The following is a 27,010-nucleotide window of genomic DNA, read 5'->3' on the forward strand; positions in this document are numbered from 1 at the left end:
GGAAAGGGGGATTGTCCCCACAATTCTCACTTGCAGGATTTAAGTTCAGAGTGCATCTGTTTCATGCCTTTTTTCTCCAGTCAAATGACATTTTGCAAGAACCATTGTTAGGTTTGCCAACCATCTTGAATTTTGAGAGGTAGTCCCAAATTCTATCTTATTAGGAATCTCAAATGTCTTTAATTCACAGAGTAAATGCTTCCCACCGTCATTTATAGGAATAGCACAAATAATAGGTTACACGGTGTCTTTGCACACGCAGTAAGAATCCAGTGAGAGTAATCTTCACCTGGCTGGACAAACTGGTCCACTTCTGACTCCCTTTCATACACACCACAGGCAATCATCCCTGAGTCTGTTCAGTGCAGATGCAGAGCCTGTAAACATGGCCTCTACTGACTCCTTTTGCTAATGGGGGTGAATCCAACCCTCTTTCTCCATCCACTGCTGCTCCTCACTGAAAGAAGAAGGGGAGAAGGTGATCCAAGGGACTAACCCGCTCCCAATTCCTCTTCTCCCCTTCTCTTTCCAAGAGGGGGTTGAGCTGGAGTCCATCTTTTCTCCTTTCACAACAGGAAGTTGGTGGCCATGGTTCCAGGTTCCAGAGCTACAGTGAGCTGCACTAGGAGCACTGGAATCACAGAGGAGATTCTGAGGAATCCTCTTGTAACACATATTGGACAGCCACTGCTTTAGGATACTAATATTTTGCAAAGAAAATTAAATGCATTTATGGGTAAATGCTACAAAATATAATAGGGATTAAGCTGAGAAGGTTAGAAAATATTCTAAAAACTTAGAAGTAGAGAACTGTAATTTTCTATGAATTTCTATTAAAATTTATTATAGTTTCCCATAAGAGATGGTTGGTGCCAGGAATGAGGACATGCAGTGCAGCTGCCCAGTCTCCGGGCAGCTTATGAACACAGTGAGCCATAGCAGGGCCACCTGATTGACCACTCTGCTTGATTGGCCAAGGAAGTCAGCAAGACTGCTCTTAAACCCAAGAGCAACAGCTAATCTTTGGCTACTCAGTGCACATGCCTGCAGTGGTGGTCTCTCCTGTGCCTATCCTGCTCCTATCCTTGCTCCTAATCCTGCCTTGTTCCCAGCCTTGCTCCTGACCTCAGTGTGCTCCAGCCATGCTCCCCTAGTTGATTCCTGACTCCAAATCTGAGCCGTGGCTCTGATTCCTGGTCCCTGAGTCTGACCTTCAGCATTGTTACTGGCCTCAGACTCCAGCTCTGACCCCCAGGCCTGGCCACCTCTGTTCCAATCCCTAGGCCTAACTACTCACATCCTGGTTTCTGACAGTTGGAAGCTCAAGAGGATGTGACAGTAAAAGTAAAAAATTGGACTTGATTTCCCAGAAGAAAATGTAAATATGTCTGGCAGCATATTTTTTGTCAATGTGGCATGAAGCTTTGAGCCAAAGTGTGCTATTTTAAAATAAACTGCCCAATATGGCATTGGAAAAACCATTTTCAGTTTCAGGTGATGTGTCGAAGGAAAAGTGAAATTGGTTCCTATAGTGGTAAGGATCTCTTCTAAAGGCATTGAATTTCTGTGATGATGCAGATGAATCAGCAAATGCAATTTCCATAAAGATTAAATCAAACATGGAAGATCATTCTTTGAAATGCCACTAACAGAACATCAGTGAAGTACAAAAATTATCATTCTGCCTTCACTATTTAGAAAGGTGCTCAGCACAACCTTCTTTAGACTAATTGCAACTGTCATGTATTGCACAATACGACCACAACATCTGTGATCATGGTTTAACAATCTGATGTTCCAGTGAGTTTTCTACATCCTTCAAGTGGTTCGAGGTTACAGTAGCTTGGTGTACTGCATTATAACCCAACAACGGTTACATCTTTAGAAGAACTGGAATACTGAGTCCATTTTTTTATCACAATGTTCCTTTCATCTGAAATCTCTGCTCAGGAACGTAGACTTACTGATGACAATTGCTTCTCTTCCTGAGAATATAATGGCGGATGTTGCAGTTATGTGAGTCTAGTAATCATAGCGATCAAAATGCTGAAAGATGAACCCACACTTCTACTGAAATGTGCAATGAGGTGCTAAGGTTAAGAATGAAAATATGAAACCACAGGTGGATCACAAGTTTTTTTGTTTCGGGATAACGATTATACGAAGGAAACTAAGGATGTCTGATCAGGAAGTTACTCTCTTCAAAGCAACTAATGTTTGAATGTATTCTACATATGGTTGAAAAGAGATTTCCATCTGAGACCTCACCTCTGAAGATTTTTCTGCACTTGGAGTAAATATCTCATATGAAGATTGATGGCAGCTGCAGAAACTGTCAAAGTGTAGTTTGATGGAGAGTGCTTGTAGGACATGCCTATCCATGCCAGAAAGCAGATTAGATCATGAAGAACCCATGGATTTGTAGAAATAGGATATGTGTGAAGCTATGAAATCAGAACTCTGTCTTAAAGTGATCTACACAATGGCCTGTTGTGACTTTGACTTGTTTTTAAAAAAAGATCTCATAACAGCCATAGGGTACAAAAGTATTCCTTTTAGATGAAGACAGCTTAAGTCTGTTCCTTGATAATTTGAATTTCCTGCCTAACTAAATGAATTGCAGGCTGAATTCCAAGAAAGCTGAAAACTACTCTCTTTCATTGTTTGAATTTGTGTTATCAATTACTGACCATAGATTTAATGAATATCATATTTAACTTTTATTTTGATATAAATGTTCAAGGATTTATGGATGAATACCTCAGAAAGTTCATTTTGACATTTAAATTCAGCATATAATATGTAATGTTCAGTTCTTTGAACTGGAGTTTAATTATATAGAATTATGCTACATATACATATTTTCTTGTCATTAACAAACTTTAAAAGCAAACTAAATTAAATACCCTAAGCTTGAATTCTTTAAACCTGATCCTATATGTTCTTGAGATTTGGCAGTCCTAAATAGAATTCACACTCTATTTCCCATGCACCATTAGCTACTTTGCTTTATACATAATACTGTGCATATTTCTGTATACTACTGCTTCTTCTACCTATGCGATCTTAGCAGGATTCACATTGTATATCAGAGTGAGGATCTGGGATTGGTGGAGCTTCTTCAAAGAGTGTTCTTCTATGAACCACAATAGTGCCATTGCTTACCCCCTATGTAAACAGTCCCAGCCTCAGCCTAATGTTTGTCCTTAGTGTAAGCAGTACCAACCAGAGTCTGGGTATTGGAGTTGGTAGCAATGAAGGATGCAGTGCAATGCCTTGAATTTCCTTCCTCAACAAGAAAGCCCACCCATAGCATGAGGTATCACAACGGAACAGAACAGGCCAGTGCTAGAGCTGAAAAGAGTTTATTACGGGTTATTTTTCAATTGTGTATGTGCCGAATGCACCTCTTAGTTTGAGCGGTGAGGGGCATTCAACAAATATTATCAATATACATTATTTTAATATTACTTCCCAACACTACCTTTTATAAGGCACAACTGGCCTGTTCAAAACTGTGTAAAACGTTACCTTAATGGGTTAGGGTATCTGTCTTTTGTGTGAGATTTGCCATTTTCCCCCTTTTTATTCTCCACCTTATTTAGAGCAAGTCCATTTGCCACCTTCAAGGGAATGCATTACACAGAGGTGCTTGGTGCAAGAATTTTCAGTGTAACATGCACATGTCAGGAAAAAAAATACTGTGATGTTGTTTTGTGTAGAATCCAACTCAATAGTCTGTAGTAGTAATCCAGTGCCAGTTGTGAAAGTGCAAGGCAAGGACAGACTCAAGAAAGTAAGTCTAGTGCAGTGGTAGGCAACCTATGGCACACATGCCAAAGGCAGCACATGAGCTGATTTTCAGTGGCACTCACACTGCCTGGGTCCTGGCCACCGGTCTGGGGGGCTCTGCATTTTAATTTAATTTTAAATGAAGCTTCTTAAACATTTAAAAAACCTTATTTACTTTACATACAAGAATAGTTTAGTTATATATGTAGACTTATAGAAAAAGATCTTCTAAAAATGTTAAAATGCATTACTGGCACACGAAACCTTAAATTAGAGTGAATAAATGAAGACTCAACACACCACTTCTGAAAGGTTGCCGATCCCTGGTCTAGTGTGTGGACAGAATTCTCCTAGTAGTGTGATACGATACAAAGAGAGATGTGCACGTTACTGATAACCTGCTGAACATCAGGTGTTTTAATTATTTTCTTTTCAATGCTTGTGCACTTTCACGCTTCTGAAAGTTCATTTGACTTATTATCTGGTTGAATGTGATGAGTTCTACAGGCAGCTTTGCACAGCATGCCATTTTAAAATAAACTAAGAAAAACCCTGTCAAGAGATTACCATGAAATAATGGAGATCAGATATAAAGCAATTCTTTGAACTACAGTAAAATGTAATATTTCAGAAACCTATATTAGATTTGAGAAAAGGGCATGTAGCAGACATAGCCTGTTTTGCTTTGTAATTGAAATTTCCTGGGCATCTGAACAGCTATATGATCCTAAAAAAGAGAATTAGTGATTGCAATCATATCCAGCTAATCAAGCCTTCTGAAATGAGCTGTATTTGAAAATTCTCCATGTACACAGGATGTTTCAATAAGATTCTAAAATTTTCTCACACATTTCCACAGTGGTTCAGTGTTACACATTTGCTAATATTCCTTAATCTCATTAAATGGAACATGGTGGAGGGGTAGTTTACTGGTGGAAGAATAAGGTTGGAGAGTTCTGAAAGCAGCAGTTCAGCTGCTGTTACCATTTTGTATGAATGTGTGTTCTGTACATTGCTCTAATGTAATAATTAAAAATGCTCTGAGGTACAAGCTTGATGTAGCTTTTAAGTTAGAAACAATGCCTGATCCCATGAGAGAAATACACATAGACTTCCCTCCTCATCAAAAAAAAAAAAAAAAGATTTCTCATTTAATAGGAAGGAGGATATTGTGTTAGATGTGCCTGAATAAGAACCTTTATTTTTTTTAAAAGTTCATTTTTAAGCAACAGTCTTCTGTTTCAGACATCTTAACCTTAACCTACATAAGTACACAATATGTTTTCTTCCACAGTCATGCTGTAAATCGCACTCACACAGTAAAAGAATTTCCCTAGGTATAGCCTATTAGGAGCAATGTTTTAAAATGTTTTACCATAAGGAGTTATTTAAAAATGATTCAAACATCTCTGCTTATTGGTTCTGAACTGTAATTTAACAAGGTACTTTCTTGAAACATATTGTATGCTAGGTCTTTTTAATCATAACAATTGTATCACTGGAGGAAGAGGGGGTTTGTCTGCCTTTGCTGTTTGACTGCAGGAAAAGAAAGAGGCACCAGTTAATATTGCTTTATTTGCACTAGAGCATATCAGACTTCATGGTGGTTTTTCAATGTCTAGTTCTGTGGATTGAGCAAGGGGCTAGAAATCAGGGATTCCTGGATACTCATTTCAGTTCACCCACTGATTTACTATGCAACCTTTTTGTAATGCAGAAAGTCAGACTAAGATGATCACAATAATGGTCTCTTCTGGCCTTAAAATCTATGAATAAAGTGCTTACCCTCTCTGTACTTCAGTTTCCTTGTTTGTAAATTGGGTTAATACTTGTCTTTAGAGCTCATGGAGGGTGCTAGAGGATTATTGAAAGTTTGTATAGTTCTTTGAAAAGATAAAGGAATAGTATTATATAAATTCTTAAATACTGTTATGGACTTTTCTTTAAACGTTTACTAAAGCACCATTCTGCTGTCAGTTTGAATCTAATACCGTTAACAGATATCGATGTGATATATCATGCAGACATCTCTCTACACACTCATAAGGGATTGCTACAAATTAATTTACATAGTAATCCACAGGGGTTTCCTGTGCTCTGTGCATGTTTGTGGGTATGTATTAAGGTATTTGTCGGCTGGAGAGGCAGATAGATTCATGCTCCTTAAGCCTTGTCTCTGCCTTTCTCCCCTGCTAGCAGTGCGCAACGTGCTGTGGTTTTGTGATTTGGAACTACAGCATTGAAGGAGCTGAGCTGAAACCCCCCAGTCTAATTTCACTTTGGTCTTTTTTCACTTGACTGATCAGAATGATTTTCAGTCACTCCAGTCAGGGCTGGAGTCCCAGAAGTGAAAAGTCAGCGAGTAATCCATTTAGCCACCAAGTCCTCTAGGTGGAACTTGACAACTATAACAATTTTTGTTTTTTCTTCTCTCTTACCACAGCATTGCCAAAGTTAATGTTGTGTCAGAACTTCCATTTTAAACTGTGCTTTGCAGGAAGTTTGAAATTTGCTAGAAATATTTCCTACATGCTGAAATTTGGCATCAAAGGTTGCAATGTAGGAGCCTTTTTTCCCCCTTTTGGCACCAATTTAAAATGCAATGGTGTTGATAAACAATAGAATTATTGGTTCAGAATGTCCCCTTTTCACCCCCCCCCTGCCCACCCCGCACTGACCCACCACGAGATCCATGCTCGCAGAAGATCTTCTGTAAGTGAGCTTCCCTTTCTGTGTGGAAAATGGGGGCTCATCCACACATATGGCAACTTTCTCTTTGCAACCATTCTATACCGTGTGGGGATCTCTTTGCCCTATCTGGGATCTGTGCTGGTCAAGGGGATATGTGTAAAGAAGATACAAAACTGGCAGAGGAAAACATTGTAAACAAACATACTATCAACTTAAACATAATTTGTTATACAAAAGATACAATTCTTTACATGCTGTATGTTACCAGCAGCTCCCTAGATTATTAAACCTGGAGGGACGGGACCCATCTCTTTATTCTTTTTTGCTCAGCTTTTGCATTTCTTTCAAGTTGGACAACAAAAATCTCTTAAAACAGTTTCAGTTTTGTTTACAAACAATTTCAGCTTTCAGATTCCAAGTCCTATAATGTTTGTGCTACAAATAGTGTAGGGAAAATGTTATTTGTTTTAAATCAACAGGGGACATTACAATTATTTTTTAAAAATCATTTCTAGCATTTTAGGTTGTGGAAAAGCTTGGTTCTTGGGACAAATTTGAGTTGACTGTCCTTTTAAAAAACGAATATGGTAAATCACTTAAGTGCATCTTTAATGTAACTGCATCCAAAAAAAAACAATTTTTGATTGATATTTTAAAAAATAAAATTAAAGAAAGAAACCAAACAGATAATTCAACCAGCTGAAACTGATTACATAGAGTGTCTAATTTGAGGAATGGAAATTTCTGCACTTTCTAAAAGCAGCAAGAGCATGCTGAATGTAACTAAAATCCTTACTGCAGTGTTTCTGACTCTTGCAATTTTATCATGAATCTCGTAATATTTGATATTTTTATTAAAACCCCAGCTCCTGGAGTCAAGTGTTTTTTTTCTCCTTGGAAAGAAAAATAATCTGGTAGCCCTCACTTGTGTAGCAAAGCTTGAAAATGTGGACTCTAAATGCTCAAAAACCAAAGGGCTAATAAAAACAGATTTTTTTTTTAATCACACAGTTTTAAAGCCAGTATCATGCTCTTTGGAGCCTGATTCATAATTTATGTTTGGGGGTTGGCATTATTGTGATTGCTGAAGGCTTGAGGCACTAATGAGATTGGAATGTTACATTACTTTCACTATTTTATTGCTACAAATGAGCTCAGAGTAGCATTGTGGAAACAACACCGGATTCAGAATGGAGAATGAGAACAGGGTGCATGGAGGAATGGGGAAATCTGGGAGACAGAGAGACACAGGAGAAGAGCCTTTTCTGGACAACATTTCAGTTCATTTTCCTTCCTCTCATCTCAACTGAGTTCTCTTTCTCCCCTCATTTTCTTCCCCATGCCAACAAGAAAATATTAGAGGATTAATGACCTCTCTGTGCCCTGACAGCGTGATAGCTCTGAATGCATAATGTTAACCCACTCATCCATCCACCCCCAATCATTATTATGCATTATTCTTATTGCTCATTTCAAGTGGGCATCTTGTGAGGGGACTTTTTTCAGGTTCCACCCCTTTCACTTCTTCCTAAATTTTCTAAGTGTTGAGTGGGCATTAAGCCTGTTTAAAGCTTTTGGTAGCTGTGCAGCCCTTAGAAAATGTACCCTCCAAAGCAAGAATACTCATGGGTATTTTACAGCGATGACAGGTTTCAGAGTAGCAGCCATGTTAGTCTGTATCTGCAAAAAGAACAGGAGTACCTTAGAGCAGGGGTCCCCACCCCGGTGCCTGCAGGCGCCATGGCACCCATGGGGGCATCTAAATGCATCCTCGTCCTGGCCGGTGATTGAGCATATGCCGAAATGCCACTGAAATTCGGCGGTATTTCGGTGGCGACGCCTCTGGATGACGCCACTTGCCGCTGACAAGCGATGTCATCCAGAGGCATCTTCGCCAATTCGGCCGCATTTCAGCAGATGCTCAACCGCCGCCACGGTCCTTCATCTGGCACTCGCCAGACGAAAAGGTTGGGGACCACTACCTTAGAGACTAACAAATTTATTTGAGCATAAGCTTTCGTGGGCATCCGATGAAGTGGGTCTGTAGCCCATGAAAGCTTATGCTCAAATAAATTTGTTAGTCTCTAAGGTGCCACAAGTACCCCTGCTCTTTTTACAGTGATGAGCTTTCAGTGGCTCCTGTGTGACTCCCATAATTTCACCCTACATTTCCAATACGCGATGTGAAGTCCATATAATGATATGCTCAGGTATTAGTTCCCTTAAAACGATTGTGCTCAAGTATCAGAATGTCAAAACGGTCTATGTGCTTGTTTTTTGGGGAGGAGGAAATTTTTCTTATTTTGAGTCATTAACAATAAGTCATTACAATTCCATTGACTTGATATGAATAGGTACATATCTTAATAGAAGGCACAAGATAACCACTGAGTTTTTATTTCAGAGATTGAGTATTATGTAAAAGGGACAATTATTTGAAAGACATTTATCAGTACTGAGGCTAATGCACAACCGGAAAGCTGACTAAGCATTCCAGAAATAAAAGCCCATTGTTTACTACAAATCTTTAAGTAACTGGTGGTGTTTCGAAGAGAGATGGATTCAATTATTTTAAAGTTGACAAACTGTGATCAATATTCAATTACTGGTGTGTTAATTAACAGATGATAGTTTGTCTCTATTATTAGCATAGGCTGTATGTTGATGAACATCTTTTTGTTTTGATTGCTTGGCCCCCTGTTATTAGTGACTGCCATTGTGAAGTCACAAGGCATATACTGATAGATTTTTTTAGAACTTTTGATTATTACTTGAACCACCATATACTCAAGTGACATGAAATTTCTGTCAAAAATTGGGTTATGAATGTTTAAATTTCTGTGTGCTCAGTTAAAATGTAGTATCGTGAAGTACTTCTTTGTATTAACATACTGAAGGCAAAATCGTAAGGGGTGCAGCAGCACCTTTCTGGACTTGTCCGGTAGGCCCTGTAACTGCTCACATTGTTGACTCTGGCAAACTCCGATTGACTTTAATGGGAGCAAGCTTGACTCCTTAGTGCTCACTGTGACCAGGAGTTTCAAGTGTGAAAGTGACCATATCCAAATTTCCATTGGGCTATCTGTGGTCATGCTTCAGATGTTAGCAACCCTAGGTACAAAATGTAAACAAAGTTTGTATATTTCCCTCTATGCATACATTGATGATATCTTTCCAGTTAGATATCAGAGTGAGACAAAACAAGAACCAGGATTATTACTCACTGTTACATAACACTAATAAACTCCTGGAGAATTACATCGTCTCTTGTCACTGGAGATGTTGCCAGGAAGAATAACATTAATAAAACAAAGCTGCTAAATTTAGGACATGATGTTAATCTATTGTCTGTTCCTGAAAGCTCCATTATTTAGGGTGATGGATCATTAATGCAAAGTTTAATGGCCTATTGAGTCAAGGAATATTGGTAGAGAGACAGTGTTTAATGTATTACAACTTCGTTTTTACCTCCCAAATGTTGGTACATGTCGGTGAGCTATATTAGCACACTTCCAATGAGCCCATCAATTTCTGCAGAATATATACTTTACCTTTTGTAGCTCTTTTGGTTGTAAGGAAAACTTTCCTAATGCAAAAGGACATACTGCTCTCTGGCCTACTCTGCAGATAGAGAACCTGAAATAATAGTTATGGTGAAGTTTGAATGGCCCAACATTCCATTTGAAAATTGACTCTGATGCCCAATGATGAATACTTACATGCTAGCATTTTTAAAAATACCCAATCTAATCATTTCATTATAAACACCAGTAGCTCTGCAGCAAATCTTGAGTACCATCACATTTCCATCCCCAGTCTCATCACTGGCTGTTCTGGTTTTATTGTGTATCCATTTGGTTGATACGTCTTTCTTTTTCAGGGCTTTATTCTTATACCTCTAAAGACACGTTACACTACTGCGTTGTATTTTTGAGATATTAAATATGAATTAGTGCAGATTCAATCCAGTCCTGCTCATTTTTTTCTTCTTTGTATTGTGGTTTTGTCTCTCTCTTTCTATACAAGAAAAAAAGCTTCATTTCAATCAAGGTTCCATGCTAAAAAGGAAAGGGCAGCTACGTGAAGATGAGACAGAGCAGGAGTGAGTGCTTTTGCTCATCAGAAAACCACTGGTGTGTGACACACTCCCTAGCTTCAGTACATTTTCAGACAGAGCCTTTTACCTGGCTGCTAAATCTTTCTGTCTCTGTGCTGAACTAAACTCTTCTGTATTCTTCCCACCTCATTGTGCTTTTTCAGTATGATTTAGCTGGGCAACACTTAATTAAACTCCATTTCCTCTCTTTACGCTTCAGGTGTTATTATTCAGCTCTCTTCAAGAGGTAATTTGTGGCTGTTTATTGAAGCTATGAATTTAATAATTTCAACTCCATACTGTTGCAACACGGCTGTAATGAAATGTATTGGCATTTCTTATTAACAGGATTTTTCCTCTGTAAGCATGTTGTTTAGCCAGTGAATAGGGAAAAGAGTTGCTATTATAGTCTTTCAAAATAAAAAGCAGCAACTCAGTTTAGCAAGATTATTCTATTTACCTTGCCTCCTTCATAAACAGTTATAGCCACCTAGAAAACAGAGCTACAGCATTGGTCCTTCTCTGGGGAAAGTGTTGTTGGTCATAACATTATTTAATTCACCAAAATAAATATTCCTGGGGATACCACCATGACAGACAAAAATTCAGCTACCACATCATGGTTTCTGCTTCCAAAATCATTAGGTACCAGCTGAGCCTCAAGAGCACCAGTTCCAATCTTTGGCGATGCAGGCGTTCTTGCTGTGACTTCATTGCAACAGTAGCTCTTTTACCTGATCTAGAGCCGGTCAGAAAATGGATATTTTTCTGCAGAAAATTTTGACTTCTCTTTAAAAATTGAAAAAAAGTGTGGGTTTTGGTTTAGGAATTTCAGATTTTTCCTGGAAAATCTAAATGTTCCACACAAAAAAACCCACTTTCCATTTTCAATTAGTCAAAACCTCAATTTTTCCATCAAGAAACAGTTTTGATTAAAAAAAAATTGACCAGCCCTACTTAATACATTAGATGGCTCACGCAACTATTTTTGGTTGCCTCTCTGTCTAGAGATTCTCTCTCAGAAATCTACACATAGCGGGCCATGACTATGAGTTGCTGAATGGCCTCAGTGTTGCCCTTGGTTTCATCTCACAGAACATGCTCAACCCTTCTCAGGAGAGGAGTCTATTCACCAAAACATTTCCTTCTGCTCCCTTACCAGCAAGGGTTTATCACATTATCCAGACAGTTTTCTCAGAGGTTCTTCGCCCTAAACTCAGTGTATTCACCCATATTACTTTAATTGCGCTATATAGTTGCACCATAAAGCTAGTTTCTTATGGTTACGTCATATACCCTCTGATACATCCTGATTAGCTCTGATTTTTGTATAATTTGAATATACAGAGGGTTCCTCTTACTCATATTGTACAAATAATTTCTTCTCTCTTGGCATTTAGTGTTACCTTAGGAAGTTTGCATGGGATTGAAAAGAGTTGTATGCACAGTATAGCCATATGGGAAAAAGGAAAGTAGTATGAAAAAGGTTAGGAACCACTCAAGTGAGCGATTTTCAACACATACATTCCCTTGTGTGTTTTTTCTTAATCTTGAGAATGTGGCAGGGTGGAGGAAGGATCAGTGCATGGGAATATGGTGATTATACAACAATATTGTTCTAGGCTCCTTTAAATTTAAAAGGCAGAACATATGCTGTGCAGCTGTGTAAGATCTAGCAATTCTGATGACATTGCAGGGGTTTGTGCAGAATTTTTGCAGAAAGAATTCTTGATTTTTTTCCCCAATGTATTAGCCGCACAGAGAACTTTTCATTAACACTGAGTCTTCTCTTTTTCTTCTTCCACCTTTTTTGTTTATTTGTTGCAAGGAAACCCCCACTTTTCCTTAATGTGTGAATTCTTCTCTGTCATTGAAACAATTGCTGAGAATTATCATGTTTAGCATTCATTGCTAATGCCATTTGTTTTTCCCCAGTTGTTTTCAGTGTTCCACTTATCTAGACAGCCTTGGTGCTGTATATTGCTTTTTTCCAGCAACAGTCTTGGTTGTGTGAGGAATGAGGTCTGAATATCCTCACTGGCACAAAATACATCCAGAGAGCATCCCTTTTCCCATGTCCCAAGATTTCCTCTTTTTGTACAGGCAGCTGGAAAGGAATTCCCAAGGTGCTGTCATAAACACTTCTCTCATAGATTCCTGTGTTTGGAAAACACTGGGGGCAGAATTCACTGTACTCACTTCGCTGTTCAGCAGATCTGTGAAACTGAACGAATTTATACAGTAAACTAATAATAAAGCTTGTGTTACAGTGTTAGTATAGGGTGTTATACAGTATAGTCAATAATATTGTATCCATTGTGGTATGTAATATCTCACTGGAAAACTAATAACTCATTGATCGTTAATTCCTTTCATGATGTATGTACAGTCAATCCACAAGAACTTTACAGATGGGCTGGAAAATTGTGACTAAAATGTGTCCAAACCAGGCACATCTCGGGGGAGGTGATAAACAGATTTTCTCCAGACAAAGGAAAGAGGTCAACACTTCAGACCAGGTGTGACTAAATTCAGTGAGCTAGTCATTTGCATCAGAGGTTCCAGGAAGAAGTTGCATTGTAAAAATCACCAGCCGGGGAGAAGACAGCATATCTACATCAGACACTCTGGCATGTACACCCAGGAGGGAAAGGAACATTATCGCAGGTACCCTTCAGTTCAAAGACTTACTGGACTATAAAGAGAGGGGGAGAGAACCTAAGGAGACCAAGGAACCAAGCACTCAAAGCTCTGTGAAGAGTCCTCGCCAGAGAGTCTGGTCAGCCATGCTGGAAAAGATAGTTGGCCAGAAACACTTATGTGAGCAGGAGACATAAGTCAGGATTTAGTCTTTGTACTTGTTTTAATCATTTTTACTTGTTTGCTTGCAGCCCTTTCTACCTTTATTCCTTATACCTGGTATCACTTAAACCTATGTCTTTTTATTTAATAAACTTGTTTTACTTTTAATATAAACCGTTCAGTGCTGTGATTGAAATAAGAATGTTCGTGAAACCCCAGGAAAGTGAGTGAGTTAACCCTACTTCTGTGAGTATTCTAGGAGAGGGCTGGACATTGCAGTGAGATATCTTTGTGGAACTTTGGAACTGGAATCCACTCTAGGGTACCTGCAATGCAAGGTAAAGACTGGCAGAGTCTCGAGGCATTTGCTGGTGAGGAAGATGAGCTGGTCTGACAAGGAGCTGACACACAGTCTAATCTCCAGCAAAGCTAACTCTTGCTGAGGCACAGAAATAACAGAGTGGCTCACAGTTCTGGGTGTCCTGAAGAACATGTCACAATCACTTTCCCACATAGATGTCCCTTCATACAGATGCTGGTTGTGTGCAATAAAAACTGTCTCATACAGGTTTCCAGATCATCTGAATTTTGTGTCATAGCCTATAGATAATTTCTAGACGGGCTACAAGTCTACCCAATAGCAATTTTAATCTGAAATAAATGTTGGAAGGAAATAGTCCTGAGGCTATTCCTGTGCAATATTATATCCACTATGCAGTTTCTTATAGGTCTACAAATTATTCACAGATGAGAACATAAATTCATTACACGGCAAGACTCTTTACTTTTCACTCCTTATTTTAGAATCTGAAGGCTTGTCTGGTAAAGAAGGCTCAGCTAGTACTATGGACTTTCTCATTAATCAAATGTTTAGGTTGGTTGAAAAAGTGTGAAATAAGGCAATTTACTGTCACCAGTAAAAATAAATGAAAATAAATAAAAATAAATGAAATAAAGTTGGACGATCTAACCTATAAATAGGCTTATACTTCTCCCTTTTGGAAGACATCCTGCTCTTTACCTTATGTGTTTTTAAGACTACAAAGTTTGTGGCCATTTATTGTATTATTTATACATATACATACAAATACTTGCAAGTGCATATTTTAAAATTTACTCTAAACAGTTAGCAGAAGAAGTGCATGTTCTTTCTCCAGTCTATGTAATGAGGAGATGAATATTTCCTGGTAAAATTCTTGAGATTTCTGCTTAGTTACTACTTTAAATCCTGGAATTAGGACCAATTTCTGAAATTTAAGAGCAGTGGGGAAAAGATTGCTTACTTTTAATATTTTTTCTTTCCTTTTAGAAGAAAGGATGTTAAAATGTGGAAGCTGTTACATGAAAGTTATTGGCTCTCCATATTAAACTATAGCATCATCCTTCTTTGTGCCAGACTGTAACTTGTTCTCAGGCAACCTGGTTTAACAAAAAGTAGGTTGATGAGTTGGGAATGAAGGTTGTGGAAAGCTACTAACTAGGTTAAGCAAATCACATTGAAAATAACTTTAACTGTAAAAAGAATTGGAGTACTTGTGGCACCTTAGAGACTAACAAAGTTATTGTAGCATAAGCTTTCGTGGGCTACAGCTCACTTCATCAGATGCATGTAGTGGAAAATATAGAAGGCAGATATAGATATACCACAGGGAACATGAAACAATGGGTGTTACCATACACATTATAAGGAAAGTGATCAGTTAAGGTGAACTGTTGTCAGCAGGAGAGAAAAATAACTATTTGTAGTGGTAATGAAAATGGCCTGTTTCCAGCACTTGACAAGGAGATATAAGGAACGGTGGGTAAGGGGGAGGGAAGATAAGCATGGGGAAATAGTTTTACTTTGTGTAATGACCCATCTACTCCCAGTCTTTAGTCAAACCTAATTTAATGGTGTCTAATTTGCAAATCGATTCCAATTCAGCACTTTCTCATTGGAGTCTGTTTTTGAAGTTTTTTTGTTGTAATATTGAGACTTTTAGGTCTGTAATCAAGTGGCCAGGGAGGTTGAAGTGTATCCATGGAGTGATTTCCATTAATTGCATGGATGCAAGAGTTATGGCAGATATAGCTTCCCCTCCCTCAAAAAGCCCCCAACCTTTTCTTTGTCAGATTAAGTCAGTGATGGCCAGCAAAATGGAGGTGGTAGCAAAAGTGAAAGCTCTGTTTCCCCTGCCTTTGGAGTTTTCCTATTGTCAGCCTGGCCAGTGTAAAATCAGGAAATGGTCCCTCCTATCCGTGTAATGTCAGAGGATGCTCATGGTAATAAGCTGATATTCAAGTATATCAATTCCTTCTTCTCTTACTCTCCTATTCTCTCATTATGTGTCCAGGTTACCTTTTTCTAATCCCTGGCACCATAGGTTTCACCCTCAGGTGGATAATATATACCCTTCTGAATTTGCTTCCTACTATACAGTAGCTGAGTTAAATATTGATGCTACCTCCATGTTTTCCCCTCCATGGTATCCTAATCTGCACCAACATCGCCTACAGAAGAGGAGGACATACCGGCTGCTCTCTCCTTCCTACCTCTGCCAGGGATTCTGTGCTCTTCCAGGATGGTCTGTATATAACTGCTTTGCTCCTGTACGCCAGCTGTTGTTTAGAGGAGGAAACACTATTGGAGTAGGAGTGGAGAAGCAAGAAGTTTGAAGGGTATTATGAGGTTTGGGGCAGGGGAAGAGTCTGAGTTCGAAATTTGTGGGGGCAGGGAGAAGAGTGAGTAGAAGAGGGTGAAAATGAGGAGAATGTTGAGAAATTTGAGAGAAGTAGTACCAGAAAGGGAGGAAGGAATCATGGAAATGGTTAAGAAAGAAGGAAGGTACTACTTGGAAGGGGACTTGAATGTACCCTGATGCGGGACAGAGAGGTCACAACAGGAAAAGTAAGGAAAGTGATGGAGTGGATGGGAGGATGTAGGAAAATGAGTGGGAGGGGAAATAGCACTATAAAGTGAAGAAAGATATGAGGAGACAGAGATGAAGGAAGTAAATATTCAAGGAAGGTGAAGTACAAGAAATGAAACAAAAATTGTTTTAAGTAAAAAACTGTAATAAACAATTTAAAATATTATTTAAAAAAAAACAGAGGGATTTGGTGATTTGGGTTTGGGAGACTCTCTCTCTCTCTCTCTCAGGGCAGTGCATTGTCTATGGAAGATCCTGAATAGCCAGGGCGGGGCAACCATTTTAGGCGGACTTAGGCGGTTTCCTAGGGTGGCCAGATTTGGGAGGCGGTGCAGAAAGCGCCCCCAATTTTTATTTTTAAATGGTTGAGCAGCCTCTGCTGCTAGGACAGGGAGTGGCGGAATCTGAGCTGCAAGGTGGGGGCACACAGTGTCCCTGGGAGGGCGCACGGTCAGCCCAGGGTGTTCCCCTGGGTCAGGGTCGCCGCCCGCGGCAGCCCAGGTGTCCCTGGGTCAGGGCGCCGCCGCGGCAGCCAGCAGCCCAAGTTGTCCCCTGGGTCAGGGCGCTGCCGCGGCAGTCCCCTGGCCCAGGGAAACCGCGGGCTGCCGGCTGCCACGGAGGCGCTCTTACGCTGGGTCAGGGCGCCGCCATGGCAGCCAGCAGCCCAGGGTATTCTCTGGGTTAGGGCGCCGCCGGAGGGGGCAGCAGGCAGCTCCCGTGGAGCTGCCGCAGTGGTGCCTGCGGGCAGTCCACTGGTCCGCGGCTCGGATGGAGCTGCCGCAGTCGTGCCTGCGGATGGTCGGCTACTCGCGCAGCTCCGGTGGACCGCTCGCAGGCACCACTGCGGCAGCTCCACCGGAGCCGCGGGACCAGTGCGTGGGGCGGCGAAATTGCCTTCCGCCTAGGGCGCTGAGAACCCTAGCGCCGGTCCTGTGAATAGCCATCCTATATCTCATCATTTTAATTTTCTTTTGTGAACAAATTCTCCCACCTAGTTTCCTCCAGACATTTCTTTTTTAAATAATGTGTGGTAGCATGTATGATTGGTCGAACTGTGTAGGGAATCATGATCTGTGTCAAGGTCCTTAAATGTGAGAAACAACATAACAGAGCAATTGCTGAAAACAGAATGAAGGAGTTCTAAGGTTTTTTTTAAGGAAGTGGGAATGAGGTGAGTGTTTTTCACTCCGAAAGCTGCAGAGATAATTGGGATTGCTTCAGCAGTCTAGTTTTTACAAGTACTCGGAACCCCTGCAGTGGGTAGGTTTCTATGAAACATGTATTGTTTGATGTGAGGGTTAAAGTTTGCAAACCAAGCTATTTATTTTTAGAATTCTCCCACTGATGATCAAACAAAGCATGAGAAGCCATTAGGGCTGCCTTTTACCCCAGTGTGGTTGGAAGGATTTTTTTCTTAGGGCCTAGCTATCTACATATTGGGCTTTCTTGCTGCCCTGAAAGGTATCTCACGTGTGCTCCATTCAGAAGCACAAACCAAGATTTTGTCAGGAACTGACTTAGTGTACTTTGCTCCAGAACGAAGCCGGCTCAGCTGTGTTATCTGCTGAGATGTTCCCTGTAACATATAGAGACCGTCCCATATATAAAGGGGAATTCAAGGGCTGGCTGCCCTAATAGTAGAGCTACCCAGAATTCTTAGGCACATCACACCCCAAACACAGCTTCAGTCTACCCTGATCTCTGCCAAAGCAACAGGTATCTTGTCTGAGCAAAGCTGGGGGCTACCATATTTGTTGGTCACTGAGCCAACTTATGCAAATGTGTAATTTTTACATCTATGAGTAAGTATTAAGGCCCCTTATCATGATCATGACAACACATACTGTCCATTAAAGTGCTAGCTAATGCCACCATGTGTGATAAATCAGAGGCAGTACTGTTGAATAGGGAGAGAAAAATTTTATATTCTGTAATTTATCTTTCATCTAAATACTTAAAGGGAACTTTTTGTAAAGTATATTATGTTCTTGGAGTGAAACTCTGCCTTCATTGACTTCAACAGAACCAGGATTTCACTCTTGATTTTCAATTTAATCAAGCCAAGCTAATCCACACATCTCACTTCATTCTGACTAATTACTCTAGAAGGCCTAATACTTCAACACAAAGGAATCTGATTTCTACCAGAGTTTTTTGGTGGGCCTCTGTCAACTTTGCAAACTGGCTTCATATGATTTTTTTTTCTGTCGTCCCATTTTTTTCACTCATTGCCTTTTCATAAAATGTTTTTAAGTGAGTATATTGGCGGAGCTTCTAAACAGCCACTGCCTTTTGGGACAGTGGTGAGACAGTTCAGCAACTCTGTATTGTCATTGTCAGTTCTCCTCACTTTTATTCCAAGTAAAGCTCAGATTTGGGGAGAGAAAACCCTGAATGACCAGGTTTGTTGGAAAAGGGGGAAGTCGGCAGAGAAACAAGTTTGACTCACCATTTTAAACTGTATTTTCTTCTGCCAGATCTTGTTGGAAGTTCCTGAGTCACCAGTCAGTGAACAATAGTCATACCTTCCTTGAGCTTTCATGTTTGCTTTGCGATTTTCTTTTATATCATTGTATTGCTTAGCAATGTCAGTTTGCCCTTAGGTAGTATTTGTGCTCAGCAGTGGATTTCATTGCTTGAAAGTTGTATTTCTGGTGCCAAGAAATTAAAATGGAAATTTGGGGTTTCATAATAGATGCAAACAGCTTTGGGTTAAACTAGCCACAAAGTCTCCCACCATTGCACTACCCCCTAGTGCCACTCAGAGCAGGCCTACGTGACAGAGAGCCCAGATCACCAGGGCACGGTCTACATGATTCCTCCCATTGGTGTAGCTGCACAAATGGCAGTTTGTCCATGAGGAAAGTTCCCAAAACACATTGGTGTAAACAAGGGTTCAATATGAGGGGAATTTTCAAGTACAACACGTGATAGTTCTGTGTATAAAATGTGCAAATATTCCATGCATCTCCCTTCTCAAATTCAGTTACATTTCAAATAATTTTGTAATGGCTTGAACTACATGTCAGTGACTTCCATTCATCAGCCTCTTTCATGAGGAAGAAGACATACCACAGTTATTTCCTGGAGAAACCAAGTTTATGCCACATGATTCCCAGATTCTGGTCTACAGATACTCAGCTCACACCCAGATACAAGGTGTTCAAAAATCAGCAGAGTGAAGGCTTAACTTTAAATCATCTCTCTTCTTGACCTCTCCTACAATATTGCTTAATTAAGAGACAATCAGAGCACTAAAGATCTGAGTTTTTATAAGATTTTTGAAGATTAGGAGGTTGAAATTTTGTTTTTATAAGTGATTCTCTGTACGCATCTTCCGAGCATTTGGGTAGCAAAATCTAAACAGCAAATTTCTCCCCAGTAGCCAGAGGTAGTCTAGATGCTTTAAACTAACTACATGAGACAGATCAAGATGTTTGGAGAAACTGCTAGTGATGCAAACTAAAATACACCATCAGACTTACTGTCCAGTGGATAGATGGAGAGGAGGCTTTGGCCCTAGAATTTTATAAACCTATTATGCATTGTTCAATCTATTACATACAGATGTATTCTGGAGACAAGATGAATGCTTCATTTATTCAAACTAACTCTTGTCTTTTGATATTTTTTTTTAATATTGTGCGGGGGGGGAGGGGCATATCTTCTCGTCTCTTATAGGGCCAGACTGATGGTGGGGAATTAGCAGAAAATAATTCTTACTTATACAATTCAATTCTTCTGATTTCAGTTGTAACAACTAAAGTAGCTCAGTCTAGTTTTACTTATTGTCCTTCCTTTTGAGGTGTGATTGTTAACTGAGCCATAGGGAAATGATCACTGTGCAGTCCTTTTAAAGCTTGCAGTTAGTCTTTTCTGACCTCTCCCACAGGTAAGACAAATCTAATCCAAAGTCTCAAATGAGCATGAAAATTAGCTGAAGAAAATATTTGCAAAAAAGGATAAAGTTGACTTTAGTTTGAGCCATCTGTTTTGTTTCTGCATCTCTTATTGCCTGCACCAGTCACGCCTTTCACATTCGTTGTATTTTTAAGTGTCCTAAAATTAATTATCCAGCTTTAACAACATTCACACTCCTCTTTGGCTTTGCTTAAATGTAGTAACTTGCAGTAATCATTGCATGGTGCAAAGGCCTTTTTAGTGATTTCAGAGAAACCTAGTTTTTGCATTATGGGCTTCCCGAAAATGAAGGGACCCCCTACTGAGAATATTATTAATCATCCCTGATGGGAACCCAAAAATGTCCATTCATTTAAAATTATTTTATCTGGAGACAGGGAGTATCTTTCTATTTCAGCTTCAGGAATGCATACATACTGTACGTTGATCACTGATCACATCTTCCGCTAATTTAGCAATGGGCCATAAATTACCTCTTAAAGGGACTTTGATCCTGAAATATATTTGAGAAATAGAATCTTTTTCTACTAAAAGTAATTTATTTTGCCAGTAATTTTCTCAGTTATACCTGCTGTTTTTGACAACATTTGGCTAAAATAATTTCCATCATGACCCAGCCTGTTCCTCTCAGGGTAAAGTCTCAATTGTGTTCTCATGAAATAGCAATATAGGAATTGTTAAACCAAAGGAGATCAAAGATTCCTTTAGTCCAGTATCACATTTCTAAAAGTAGCCAGTGCCAGACCATTAAGAGAAAGATTAAAATTTCCTATAATAAATCAAACTCGTAGAATATTATACATTGGGGGAGGGCATTGGCTAATCTCTAGTATTTTAACTGTTTTTAAGAAGCTAATATTTTTGTTAGTAGCTCATCTCAGATTTTATTAGCAGCTCAGCTACTTCATTTTTCATTTAATCTTTTGAATTGAATTGATTGTGACGTTTATAGTCCAGAATAGTGACTTCAGGGCTCAGTTGAATAGGAGAAGTTGTTATGGAGAGAGCTGATTTTAAAATAAAGTAGTAAGAGCAGAAGTGAAACTAAAATCTGAAAGCATAATGTGTTTAAGTGTGGTGTATATGAAAACTTTGGCTGATGTGAAAGCCACTCTCTACAGTGTGATAGGTATTCTGTTTGTCTAACCAGAGGACTAAGAGCCTTCAAAATTGGAGAGAAGCCTGTAGAGTGGCTAGCACCAACAAACGTTACTCTGGTATTGCTGTAGTATTAGACCATACCCTGTCTGGGATATTTTTTACTTTGGGGTTTAGTAATATAAAAATGATCCCACATTTACATAACACACCATCTGAAATCTTTTCAGTACATTTATTTTGTAAAACTATTAGGCACAGAGGGGAATGTATAGTTAGTATCTTTACCAGTGTTTCAGAGTTCTGTCTTTCAGAACCTCCTTTCTAGGACAGATTGTCAGATGATGTTTTGTTTTGTTTTTATTTGGCAAGGCATTACTTGAATGACACAAGTAATAATTATAGTATTTGAAAAATGACAGGCCGTGCATACTTGTTGAAAACATGCAAATTAAGGCTCACAGAAGGCTTCATTATAATAGCCTCTAATTATATTATAGTTTACAAAAATATGGTACTATTTATGGTTACAGTAGAGTGAAAGCTAAAATGTAACCACACAATAGCCCTGTTGGGGTGCAACCAAACTGACCCCAGCAAGCTGTGATGCCTGTGGAAACCCTCAGCACTGTGCACTTGAATAGTAACAAAAAAGAAAAATATGTTCAATGGCAAATTGAGACATGTCAAGATTTGGTTGGAATTCAGACTTCTCCTTTCAAGAACACGCTGAATGTAGTTAAAGAAAGAGCTTTTTCCTCTTGAGCAATTTGAGGATTACTATCATTTACTTCTACTTTACTGCTCCTTGCCTAGTAAATTGCTTACAGTACAAAACCAGGGGAATGCAATGGCTTTGTCACTTCAATTTAAGGAAGACTTTAAGATTCTGAAAGACATGACTGATTGACTGAAAGCTAACATTTCTGTTAAGAGAATACCATACTTAAATAATTTGTCTTGCTTAAGACAACCACAGAGTCAACAGAATTTTATTTGCTACTATATTTGATTAATTCCAAAAAATGTCCTATTGCATACAATGTATGTCCAAAACGTATGTTTTCATTGTCTCTAGACCAACACTGCTCCTTTCTTCCCAACCCTTTCTCTTTCACCCTTGCTAAGGCCTCCTATACCTCTAGAGCTGTGACAATTCAGTTGCGTACTCCAAAAAGAGGAAATAGCAAGGTCCTGGCTGGCCTATGGGCTGTCAAAGAGTGGCCTCTGTAGCTGGATAGCCTAGCAAGTTTATGGTGCTTTTGTGGGCTAGGAACATTGGACGATGCTTCTTGGCTGGATAGAACCTCCAGATTTACCCTTCACTCAATAAAAAATGGTGGGTACTTGTAGTTTGTTTTCATACTAGATTGTATAAAGAAGGTGACTTAGGATGAGTCAAATATGATGGAAGACTTTAGAGTATTTAATCACAGATATAACCCAGGTGCCCAGACATGCCAGGATGTATTGCTCATGTCTGTCTCCTGGTCTCCTCCGCAGTGGCTGTTGTTTCAGGGCAGTCATAACATAAAAGATAGTGGCAATATAGCCGAGGAGAGCGTAATACAAATAAATGATGACCCTATCTTCAATCTATATAAATAAAATGCTTGTGGTCATGTGCCTTTATGTAGTGTCCTTTTGTTTGTTATAGTATTCAGTACTTACAAAGACTCTTTTCAGTCAGGTTAGCTGCCCAAACAAATTCCGTTAGCAAATACTGTTTTTCTGTCATGTACTGAGGAGGTATCTCAGAGTACTGGTTTCCTGTTTAGTATCTCTTTTCCTGACACGTTTTCGTTATGGGTCACTCTTGGGCATCATTAACTGAAGAGCTTGAACTTTTTTTGTCTTGTAAAATGCAATAATATCTAATCTAGATCTAAACATACTAATACTGGATGAAGTATCTGCATATTCTGATTTTGAATGTTTCTGCAAGCTTTGGAAAGTTCCAGTGATGTACAGATAGGGAAAACCTTGGAACTACACATGCTATCTGTAGAAGTAGTCTTCTGCCAAACAAACTGATTGTCAATCCATACTATCAATTTATGGATTGCATAGCTACCTAAAACTGCTACATGAAGTTTCTTCAAGCATCTTTTTAGATGTGCATTTGTAAAGTAAAATTCACAGGGTTCATACGGTAGAGTCTGTAAGATTTTGAGAGGGGTTTTGAAAAGACTTTGGAAGTCTTTTATTTGTGCATGGACTCCTTCCTTAGTTTGCAAATAAGTCCTGAGTTTACAACACTACAGCAGCTGACATTAACTGGCTAATTTAAATCTTCATCCTTGTGCTGAGAACTGCACAGGAGGTGGGGTGAACCTGTGAGCTTCTTCATATAAGATCAAAGTCTGTTCATTTTATTCTGGCTGTTCCTTCTCTGCTATGAATCCTATTGGCTTCAGTGAGAGTTTTGTTTGAGAAAGGACTGGAAATTGACAAGTTCATAGATATTAGAGATGGAAAATTTCTACTAAATCTCCCTGTCCATCTCCCTGCCAGTACAGGATTGTTCCCTACAGTTTTCCAGTATTTGTGTAGTCTACTTGTAAAAGTCCAGAGCAAATGGTGCTTTTGCCCACTTCCCTTGGGACACTATGCCACAGTGTCATGTTGTGCAAGGCTCAGATCCAATATCTTTATTTCAGGTATATAAAATCATTTCTCTTGCTTGTATTTTATCTAGGTGATAAAATTCTGGGGAGAAATATATATTCCCCCCAAACTTTATCACTTAGATAAAATACATGCAGGAAAAATGATTTTTATTGATATTTGTTCAGACAACTCCTGGCTTTGTGGTAATGGAGATTTTTTTAATAATATTAATTCTATGCTCCAATGCACAGCAGCAGCCTATGCTACTGCGTTCTACAGGAGACTTGCTATGTGACAGATTTATGTAACAGAACCCTAATTTCCAGTCATTAATATGAAGATGTTTTATCAATTACCTAGGCAAAAATACCCTGCAGAATTTATATCATTTAGTTATTAAAAAGTGGTGTCTATTTTAAATTAGTTATTGGAAATAAAGAATTCAGCAAGAGAAATTAATCACTGTCAGATCCCCGTGCATAGCTCTAGGATGCTATGCTGTGTAGTGCATTTGTTTGGAAAGGGAGAAGTGTTATGATGATTGCCTTAATAGAAATAGACAATCAAACAAATCTTAATTTAAAATATTTCTTGCAGTCATAAATCATAATGGCACTGTACTTCAAGGAAGGAAACGCAACTTCATAATATGACATAGGTAGGATGCCACATTCTAGATCTGGAATGCCTTTGCCAACCATTTTTATTTGTTCATGTCAGAGACAGTTGAATGTACTTACCAAAAGGTATGGCGTTTAAAAATGTATAATATTGTTGTCATAAAATGGTACCATGTTTGTCCTTTTGTTCTTCACCAGCAAAACGTGTATTTCCCTGATGTATTTGTGAACAACATTTCTCTTTTAAATATGTGTCTATCTTAAGCATTTATAACTTGCCTGTCGTATCTAGAAGTGAATATATATTAAAAAATATAATACTGTGATCCCATTCTAGCTCACATTAAAGTCAATGGAAAAAGAGATAATAGAGAATCAAATATGTTAGTGACCGAGATAATCAAGGTATTTCAGTTCATATTCAGCACAAGAAAAGGAGACCATGAATTTAAACTAATGTGAAATTGGACAGTAAACAATGTAGATGGAATTTCTGTAAGTGGAGTATAATTGATATTTAGATACTCTAGTATGCTTTTTTATATAATTGTCTGTTGTCTAAAATACTATGGCAGCATTAGGGACAACTAGCGCAGTCTAAAAATTAGATGTTTTGTGAAATGATATAACTGATAAACACAAAAAAGGAGACTGACTTAAATGGGCTTCAAGGCTTATTTATATCCAACATTTTCCTGTGGGCCACGTTCAGATCAAGATCCCGTTGTTCAAGCATTGTACATACACCTAGGCTTTGTCTACTCTGGAAAGTTTCTGTGCGGTAAAGCAGCTTTCTGCGTGTAACTCCCAAGGTGTACACACTGCCAAGCCACTTAGTGCACAGAAACTGCACAGTTGCAGCACTGTAAAAAAAAAAAAACACCCCGAAGAGAAGTGTACAGCTTTCTGTGCTGGGGCTACAGCTACATGGTGCCAATGTAGACACCCTGGTCGAGTACAACACTGCAATTGGCTTCTGGAAGGTGTCCCACAATGCGTGTTCTCGCCTCTCTGGTCATCAGTTTGAACTCTACTGCCCTGCCCTCAGGTGACCAACCGTGAGCCCCACGGTTAAATTCCTTGGCAATTTTGAAAGTCCCCTTCCTGTTTTCTCGGTGACATGAGCAGTGGTCTCAGTATATCTTTCCAGGTGGTCGTGCCTGCTCCATGCACTAGGCTATCCCCTTCTTGGAGCAGTGCTGAGCTGCTGGACCTCATCAGCATTTGTGGAGAGGAGGCTGTCCAGTCCCAGCGGTGCTCCAGCTGTAGGAATTATGATACCTATGGACAGATTTTATGATGCATGACAGAAAGGGGCCATCACTGGGACACATTGCAGTCCACGGTCAAAGTGAAGGAGCTGTGGAACAGCTACCACAAGGTGCGGGAGGCAAACAGCTGCTCTGGTGCCGTGCCCACTAATTGCCAGTTCTACAAAGAGCTGGACACAATACTCGGTGGCCACTGTGGATACTTTGGTGGCTCAGGTGCCAGTTGAGAGTGGACCAAGCCAGGAGGAGGAAATCTTGGATGAGGATGTGGAGTGGGAGGGGGACTCAGAGACATCCCTGAACCTTATGGCCCCTCTAATAGCCCTGGTCTCTGGCTGTTCAAATTCAGCCTCCAGACACTTAGCCTCAGCAGTCCAGCCCTGAGTGAAGCTTTCACCCTTCCCTTCACAAATATTATGGAGCATGCAGCTATAAGCATAGGAATATTGTCATCGGCCAGTTCCAGCCTCTCATATTGGCAGCATCAGCAGGCGTTTAAATGGCCAAAAGCACACTCAACAGTCATTCTGCACTTGCTCAGCCTGTTGCTGCTGTCAAGGTGCGCCGTGTATGGGTTCATAAGCCATGGCATTAAGGGGTAGGCATGGTCTCCCAGAATCACAATTGGCATTTCAACTTCCCAACTTCTGGTCTGGGAAGAAAGTCCCTGCTTGCAGCTTCCTGAACAGGCCAGTGTTCTGAAAGATGTGTGCGTCATGCACCTTTCCAGACCAGCCTGCGTTACTGTCCGTGAAATGCCCACGGTGATCTACAAGCATGATCCACAAGAGCCATAGAGAAATACCCCTTCCAGTTAATGTACTCAGTGGCTAGGTGTTCTGGTGCCAGAATTGGAATATGCATCTATCTATCACCCCTCCACAGTTAGGGAAGCCCATTTGTGCAAAGCCATCCACAATGTCACGCATGTTGTCCAGTGTCACAGTCTTTCAGAGCAGGATGTGATTAATGGCCCTGCACACTTCCATCAACACGAGTCCAACGGTCGACTTTCCCACTCCAAACTGGTTAGCAACTGATTGGTAGCAGTCTGGAGTAGCCATCTTCCACAGTGCAATTCCCATGCACTTTGCCAGTGGGAGCGCAGCTTTCATTCTAGTGTCCTGGTGCCGCAGGGCTGGGGCGAGCTCATCACACAGTCCCATGAATGTGCCTTTCCTCATCCTAAAGTTCTGTAGC

Source organism: Chelonoidis abingdonii, chromosome 3 (genome assembly GCF_003597395.2).
Source record: "Chelonoidis abingdonii isolate Lonesome George chromosome 3, CheloAbing_2.0, whole genome shotgun sequence".
NCBI lineage: Eukaryota > Metazoa > Chordata > Testudines > Testudinidae > Chelonoidis > Chelonoidis abingdonii.